This window comes from Capricornis sumatraensis, chromosome X (genome assembly GCF_032405125.1).
Source record: "Capricornis sumatraensis isolate serow.1 chromosome X, serow.2, whole genome shotgun sequence".
NCBI lineage: Eukaryota > Metazoa > Chordata > Mammalia > Artiodactyla > Bovidae > Capricornis > Capricornis sumatraensis.
Window position 1 is genome coordinate 103,550,123 of NC_091092.1, and position 9,018 is coordinate 103,559,140.

The 9,018-nt window shown below is 47.6% G+C and overlaps 1 non-coding gene across 1 annotated transcript; it reads right to left on the reverse strand.

Annotated features, from left to right (window-relative positions):
• Positions 1 to 3,882: 3,882 nt before the first annotated feature.
• LOC138072115 (U6 spliceosomal RNA) lies at positions 3,883 to 3,989 on the reverse strand. Its single transcript, XR_011144262.1, has one exon. It is a non-coding gene; the product is annotated as a U6 spliceosomal RNA (small nuclear RNA).
• Positions 3,990 to 9,018: the final 5,029 nt, after the last annotated feature.

The following is a 9,018-nucleotide window of genomic DNA, read 5'->3' on the forward strand; positions in this document are numbered from 1 at the left end:
ATCTAATATCATGGCCACTCAAACTGCTTAGCCTGATGACTTCAAAACATCTCGCTCTAATGTTCCCCGGGCAGTGGCAAAATGGTGTAAAAGATGGTACACAGGAAAAGCCTGGTCTGTCGTTTCAGAAAATCCCAATTATTTCCCCAACTGGCCTACTCATGCCTGAAATTCTCATATCACAGCCTTAACCCTCTAGCCAAAAGCTCAGATTTGTTTTAACATGCATCTATCTCTGAGAGGCATGATGTTTTAGGCTACTATTGGACATGTTTCTTAGGGTAAATGAAATCTGGAGATGCATGTGACAGAGGAGACAAGCGAGGGAGCACTAGACACTGGGCAGGGAAAGATAAGCAAGAATGGAGAGTCCCGCAGGCAATAATCTTCCATGTTGCCCCAACTCCTGCAGCAATTTTCTTCTTTCCAGAGTCACAGAAACACACCATTTTCCAGACTCCCTTGAAGTGAGACTGAGGTCATAGGATGGGGTTCTAGCCAATGAGATAAATGGAAATAATGTAAGTCATTCCTCTCAGATCCACCAGAAAGGCAAACAGATCTACCAAGTGGGAGACACTCCTTTGGCCTCACTCATGTTCAAGGTACATGTGAGCAGATACCCGTGAAGGCATGGAAGACTTCATGCTTGTGTCCACCATTATAGACAACTGCTGTTCTAACTGACTCCATCACACTCTGAGGAGGATATCTGTCTATCCTTGGACATTATGAGCTGGTGAAATGTGTTCCTTGGTCTAAAGAAATGATGCCCAGATGCTCAAATTGGTGTGCTCTCCCGTCTTCAGGTCCCTTCCTAACACCCTGAGCATTGGCATTGACCACCGGGCAAGTAAAGCCCAGGCTGGGGTCAGCAGTGCTCCTGTCAGGACCCAGGACCCATTTGGAGTCCCCAGTGCTTCCAGCCTTGATCTCACTTGGCAGCTACAGTCAAGGTCTTCCCACCAGAATCTGCCACACAGCCCACCACACCCCCGTCTGTTTCGCTGACAGAACAGCTCTTATTTGGCATCTTGCGTCTCAGAGGGAACAAGAGGACCACGTCCGGATCAGTCCCATCTCTGCAATGCTTCAGCACCCCTATATCCACTCATTTCATGGGCCCAGGTGGCCACCTCCAGCAAGCGCAGGGATGGATATCTGCTTGTTGATTTCAGTCACCTCCCAAAGCTGGAATGGGATTCTCCCAATGAGCATTGACATGTCCTACCTTCACGTCCCCCTCAAATTCCCATACTGATTTCCATACGGGCATCCCTTTAATAAGCCAGGTTTCCCTTGCCCTCTGCCTGACCATATGGCCAATGGCCGCTGCCCATGAGTCAGTGAAAACTCAGACACAGGGGCTTTACCACTGTCCAATTCTTTCATCACTGCTAGGCAAACAGCATGCAACTCAGCCCACTGAGCTAATTTGTTTTTACCTTCTTCGATCTGAGTGATGGCCTCCCCAACAGGATGTTGGCCATTTACCATGGAACTGCTGCCCTCAAACCAACCAGCTTTCTGTCTGTTGCAAACTATTTGCAAGGCACTGTCCAAGCGATAACAGAATCCAGCAACTCCTCACACAGTTCCCTACTTGTATCTCCTCCTTGCTTTCTCCCATAACAAGAGCATGTATAACCCAGCGAAGCACATTGCTATGGAACTCTTCTGGGCACTGCCGTCCCCATTAGAGTGTTTCTGACACCATCCAAGACATTGTGGGGATTTTCAATTTCAAGATCATTTATATCCTTGAATGAATAATGAAGGGGTAGCTTCAGTGAATAATGTCTGGGCTTCTCTGGTGGCTCAGTGGTGAGGAACCTGCCTGCCAATGCCAGAGACATGGGGTTCGATCCCTGATCTGGGAAGATCCCACATGCCACAAAGCAACTAAGCCTGTGTGCCACGACTGTTGAGCCTGTGCTCTAGAACCCAGGAACCACAACTCTGAGCCCATGCAGTGCAACTACCAAGGCCCGCATGCCCTAGAGCCTGTGCCCAACAACAAGAGATGGCACCACAATGGGAGGCCCATGCACTGCAAGTGAGGAGTGGCCCCCCCACTTAATGCAACTAGAGAAAACAAGCCCAAGCAGCAATGAAGACCCAGCACAGTCAAAAAATAAATAAATAAATTTAAAAATTATTTAAAAATTAATAATGTCTAATAACAAGCTAGCAAATGGCCCTCAAATGGGAATTCTCTAGTTGCGAGTCCCAGTTGTCACAGGGAGTGCTGACAGGCTCCTGCCCTAAGTCCCACGTTGGGCTGTGGCACAGGGACTTTTTCCCTACTGGTATTCCAGCTTCTATTCCACAGTGTGGGCTTAGGTGGTCTTACTGGTTCCCATTTAGCAAGTCCCATTAATATTGCTTGAGGGGTGGAATCACGTGTCCTCTGTTTTCCAATCTTCAGTGGGTGAAACATTCCCCAGTCAGATAGTATGTCCGTCCCCATGACAGTCAGGTAAGAGAGATACCACCACTTCACAGAAAGCCTGTCTCAACACACCAGGTTCTCCCACAAAACTTTACCTTAGTCCCACCACCCATTACAGCCCTAACTGTAGCCTCCCTTAGGATTTCATCCACAGGTTAGGATTTTACAACACTAGGTAAGGGAAGTGTTCCCCAGCCAGACAGCCATTCCTATAATACATTTAAGTAGCACCAATACAACTTCTTTACATAATACCAGCTTAAGCATTCCAACTCTCATCATCTGATCCACCCTTACATCTCTAGAGTCTCTACATCTGGCTGTAGCCCGAGTGAGGTCTTTACCAACGGGTTCATGGGATTCCCGTATCACGAGTGCGGGAAACATCTTCTCCACCCCTGACCATTTTACTGACTCTTGTGCAAAAGGCTTTGGATCCCCAGTGAGCGCTGGAAAGAAGGGACCCTGGCCCTTTTGTCAATCTTTATCTTGATTAACCTACCTACATGCTGCCACAAGTGATTGCTGATTAGATTTCTCATAATCTCTGTCTTGCAGCTTTTAAATTTCTCAACTAGGGCGTGTAGGATGGACTTGCAACCCCCTGGACTGTAGCCTGCTAGGCTGCTCTATTCATGGGATTTTCCAGACAAGCATACTGGAGTAGATTGCTATTTCCACCTCGAGGGGATCTTCCTGACCCAGGGATCAAATCCGAGTCTCCTGCATTGGCAGGCAGATTCTTTACCACTGAGTCACCAGGGAAGCCCCCCAAACTTTAAGTAGTGCTGTGTTAAAATCCTTGTTTTAACCCTATCAGTGTTCAGTTTGGGGCTTCCCAGGTGGCACAGTGGTAAAGAATCTGCCTGTCAATGCAGGAGATGTAAGAGACACTAGTTCGATCCCTGGGTCACGAAAATCCCCTGGAGTGAAAAAAGGCAACCCACTCCAATATTCTTGTCTGGAAAATCCCATGGATGGAGGAGGCTACAGTCCATGGGGTCGCAAAGAGTTGGACAGGACTGAGTGAGCGCATGCACGCACACTCACATCCGGTTTCATTCATCTCATTCTTTTTTTTTTTTCTTTTTTTTTAAATTTTTACTTTATTTTACTTTACAATACTGTATTGGTTTTGCCATACATTGACATAAATCCACCACGGGTGTACATGCGTTCCCAAACATGAACCCCCCTCCCACCTCCCTCCCCATAACATCTCTCTGGGTCATCCCCGTGCACCAGCCCCAAGCATGCTGTATCCTGCATCAGACATAGACTGGCGATTCGATTCTTACATGATAGTATACATGTTACAATGCCATTCTTAGGGTACCACTTCTTCTGTGGACATCAGCCTTCTACCTTGAGAAGGATGCCCAGAAGCCTCTAAAGTGAGGCAAATACAAGTTATTCAGGAGTACTTCCAAAAAAATATGGAACGCTTCACGAATTTGCGTGTCATCCTTGCGCAGGGGCCATGCTAATCTTCTCTGTATCGTTCCAATTTTAGTATATGCGCTGCCAAAGCGAGCACTCATCTAAAGATTCTAACTATTGCCTTCTGAAGATTTCCGCTCTACTGGGACTTTTCCTCTTTGTCTCACCCCTGTCAATATTTGTTTTATTCACCTTAATTCTTAATAACCACTTAAAACTTCCACCTTGTTGGGAAGAGTCACCTCACCCTACCCTTGGCCTCTGCCCATTCTCTTGTTAATTAACCAATGTTTCCATTGGCATCTCTAAGGCCTATGAGGGAGATGAAGCTGAAACACCAAATTTGATAAGGTTTCCTGAACTGTTTTCTGGTTTTCTTAATGACTGAGGAGGTGCCCATGTGAAAAAGATCCCCTTAATGATAGCACTGACCATGCCCTGGGCAATGGGCATATTCAGGAACATGAATAGCCTGGTCATCGTAAAGCCATTCCAGATGGCTTGCTTACTAAGCTGATCAGCTGCTTTACCTGGTGTGTTCCGCTTGGCATTCACCAGGGTGAAGGACCGACCCCCTTCTTGGGATAAGCAGACCTCACAGTGGCTCTTATTCCGTTCACCAGGCTGGCTCATCCCTGGGGAATAACCTCCCATGTGTCTGGGTCGCCTCCAGCCACCTACCAGGGCTCCACACAGAGCTGCTGCTGTTGGGTCAACTCAAACGTGCTCTTCCGCTCTGCTACATTCGAACCAAAGATGCACCTCCGAAACTCGTGCACAGTTACTTCACATTGTACTCCCTGGTTGCAATAGTTTCTTGGGCTTGTCTTTCCCCCACCTTGATTCTTACCTTGGGGGACAGCTGTGAGGCCAGCAGCCAAGCTCAGACTCACTGAAATCTGACCTGTCTAGCACCAATGTCCCCGCCAGCTATTACAAAATAACAACAACCAAGCGTGGAGGATGTTTGGCTTTTTTCTTATTACTTTGCGTTTTTTGATGCATCCAGCTAATCTGCTCCCCCAGAGTTGGATTCATCTTTAGTAAATGCTGCTCCAAAGCATGGGTAACCACATAGTTACTCAGGAATCCACTCTTTAAAGATCCTCAACCTCCACCCTTAAGCCTGTCTCTTACCAAACCACATGCTTCTGTGAGCCAGGGCTGCTCTAGCAATTCCACTTGCCTGACACCAGCTCTTTTAGCTTCCTGGACCCAGTTTCCTGCATGTTTGTGGGGGAAGGGGCTTCCTCACACATCCAACCAAGGCTCAGGACACCAGCTTGAGTGTCCTACGATTCAGCTCAATTCTGACACCATCTACCCTGAGATAACCTCATGCTAAGGGCTCGTCCTACAAGACTGCCTCCCCCCCACCCTAACTTCAGACACAGTCACACGTCCAGGTTGTTACCTGTGGTTCTGACCCTCTGACTCTGGAGATTCCAACGACTCCCTCCTTGGGTTCGATTAATTTGCTACAGCGCCTCACAGGACTCAGAGAAACATTTTACTTACTAGGTCATCAGTTTATTATAAAAGGATATAAGTTAGGAAGAGCCAGAGGGAAAAGATGCACAGAGCAAGGTGTGGGGAAAGGGAGCGAAGCTTCAGTGCCTTCCCTGGGCTCACAACTGTCCCCACATCTCCACATGTGGAGCAACCTGGAAGCTCCCCAGATCCTGTCCTTTTTTTTTTTTTTTTTTGATTTGTTGGTTTTTCTGGAGACTTCATTACATAGGCATGATTGATTAAGTCATTGGCCAATGAGCACTGATTCAATCTCTAGCTCCTCTCCCATCCCCAGAAGTCAGGGGGTGGGACAGAAAGTTCTAACCTTCTAATCCTGTGGTTGGTTCTCCTGGCAACAAGCCTCCATCCTTTGGTAGTTTCTCTAAGTCACTTCATTAACATAACAAAACACATCTTTATGGCTCCAAGCACTTAGGAAATTCCAAGGATTTTAGGAATTCTGTGCCAGAAAAGGGGGCAACAACCAAATAGCCATTTCTTACTATAAATCAGATTATCACACAGGCAGAAAGGCCAGACTCTCCAACATAGGCAAGGAGGTCAACAGGATTAGTCACCTGCATTCCAACTGAGTCTAGCCCTTCCAGAACATAACTGTGTTTCCATGGAAAAACCTGGACTCTGGAGTCAGGCAGCCCTGTTCAAGCCCAGCTTCATCTTTTACCCACTGTGTTGCGTTAAGTAAGTTACTTAACCACTCAGTCTTACAGTGCCAAGTGGAATTACTAATACCCACTTAGAGGGCTCTGGAAGAATTAAATGAGATCAGAGGTGTTAGGGAGCTGTTGATCAAAACCACCCGCCTTGGCCAGGCACGATAATAACCACTTGCCTGAGTTGTCTCATTGTCTCACAACAGAAGGTCCTGATAAAGAACTCAGTGCTGCTGCTGAAAACTAAATGGGAGAATTCAGGAGGGGCCAAAAGAAGGAGGGAGGAGATGTCAGCCCATATGTCTTTCCCATCTCCCAGAAACCCTCACACTGGAATCCATCTTGGCTGAGAGAGCCACACCACCAGGAAGAACTCTGAGTCATACCAAGCAAGATGACTGGCCAGAGACAGCCCAGAAACCTAACATCATCACCATAAAACCGGAGACTGCAAGCCACAGTGGCAGAGCTGTTCTCCCGGGGGCCCTTCAGTTCAGTTCAGTCGCTCAGTCATGTTTGACTCTTTGTGACCCCATGGACTACAGCATGCCAGGCTTCCCTGTCCATCACCAACTTCCAGAGCTTGCTCAAACTCATGTCCATTGAGTCAGTGATGCCATCCAACCTTATCCTCTGTCGTCCCCTTCTCCTGCCTTCAATCTTTCCCAGAATCAGGGTCTTTTCCAATGAGTCAGTTCCTCGCATCAAGTGGCCAAAGTATTGGAGTTTCAGCTTCAACATCAGTCCTTCCAATGAACACCCAGGACTGATCTCCTTTAGAATGGACTGGTTGGATCTCCTTGCAGTCCAAGGGATTCTCAAGAGTCTTCTCCAACACCACAGTTCAAAAGCATCAATTCTTTGGCGCTCAGCTTACCCTCCTGCTTTCCACCTAGGTGCCCCTTCCCAATAAAGTCTCTTGCTTTGTCACCACATGTCTCCTCGGACAATTCATTTCTGAGTGTTAGACAGGAACTCACTCCCAGGGTCTGAGAGGAGTTCCCCTTTCTGCAACTGAACATCAGGCATAGAGCAGGTGGTTTCTTCCCATCTTCTCTTACTGCCTGAGATTCCTGGAGTGCCACCATGTAACCTCATCACCAATCAGAAGAAAGCCACACACCCTGCCTAGAACAGCTTTGCCCTGAAAACCACTAAAGAGTTCGTGTCTTTCTTGAACACAAACCTCTTGCTTGGCCCTGCCATAAACCTTTGCCTGCTCCAAACCCCAACGTTTCGGTTTGTTTGGCCTCACTGTGAGTCAGGCATATGCACTTGTGTTCAGCAACACCACCACATGTATATTCAGAGGGGGTCTCACTGTTTGACATACCAGTGACCACTGAGTCACATATATTTGAATTACACAGGTCCACTTATTCACGGATTGTTTTCAATAGTAAATACTACAGCACCAAACGGTCCAAGGTTGGTTGAATCCACGAATGCACAACCGTGTATATGGAAAGCTGATTATAGAGTTATACCTGGATTGTCAACTGCAGGGAGGACCAGTGCCTCTAACCTCTGCCTTGTTCAAGGGTCAACTGTATTTTGTGCCATAGCAGCTGTGGTAAGCTGAATAATACCCCCTTTATCTCTGGAATGTTACGTTACAGGGCAAAATGGACTTTGGGGATGTGATTAAACTAAGGATCTTGGGACTTCCTGGTGGTTTAGTGGCTAAGAATCTGCCTGTCAGTGCAGGGGACGTGGGTTTGATCTCTGGTTTGGGAAGATTCCACATGTCATGCGGCAACCAAGCCCGTGTGCCACTACTACTGAGCCTCTGCTCTAGAGCCCGTGCTCCACAACAAAAGAAGCCACCACAGTGAGAAGCTTGTGCACCATAACTAGAGAGTAGGCCCTGTTTGCTGCAACTAGAGAAAGCCTGGGTGCAGCATTGAAGACCCAGTACAGTCAAAAATTAATTGTGCTTTCTAAGTCACTTCAGTTGTGTCTGAATCTTTGTGACCCTATGGGCTGCAGCCCACCAGGCTCCTCTGTCCATGGGATTCTCCAGGCAAGAATACATGAGTGGGTTGCCATTTCTTCCTGCAGGGGATCTTCCCAACCCAGGGATCGAACCTGCATCTCCTGTGTCTCCTTGTGTTGGCAGGTGGATTCTTTACCACTAGCACCACCATTAATTAACTAGTTTTTAAAACTAAGGATCTTGAGCTGGGGACATTATCTTGGAGTACTTGGATGGAGCCAAAAAGCTCCCTTGCAAAAGGGAGATGGAGATTACAGAGAAGAGGAGAAGGCTATGTGATCACAGAGGCAGAGATTGGAACCGTGATGGCACAAGCCAAGAGGCAAGGAACAGATTTCCCCTTGGAGCCCTCAAAAGGAGAGTGGCCCTGCTGACACCTTGATTTCGGCCCAAGGATACCAATTTGAGGCTTCTGGCCTCCAAAGCTGTGAGCTACCAAGTTTGCGATCTTTTGTTACAGCAGCCACAGGAAATGAATACAATGGTCAACCGAGTCTGTGTCTCAAAGAGTTACAGAAGGAAAGGTCTGGGTTGCAAGCCCAGGCTTTGAAAAGATAGCCAAAGATGGGGATTGTAGAAACTGAGGTCCCTCTAGCTGGGGTTATCCTGCGTGGTCTTGTTGATGTCCACTCACGTTAGCTCCCAGCCCTGCCTCCCACAGAAGGCGTTCAGAGGAAAAGGAGTGAAACTAGCATCATTTCCTTGTCTGCTTCCAGCCCAAACTCCCCCTCACCCAGGGCAGGACCAAGCCTGCCCAAGTCAAGCGTGTAGTATCACTCTGCCCACAGTAGCTTCCCCCTGCCCAGTGCTAATGGCCTTAACCCACTTCTCAAGGATGCTAGGAGAGGTAAAGTTTGTTAAGGGTGCAAAAGTGAAAGTTGCTCAGTCGTATCCAACTCTTTGCAACCCCACGGATATACAGTCCATGGAATCCTTCAGGCCAG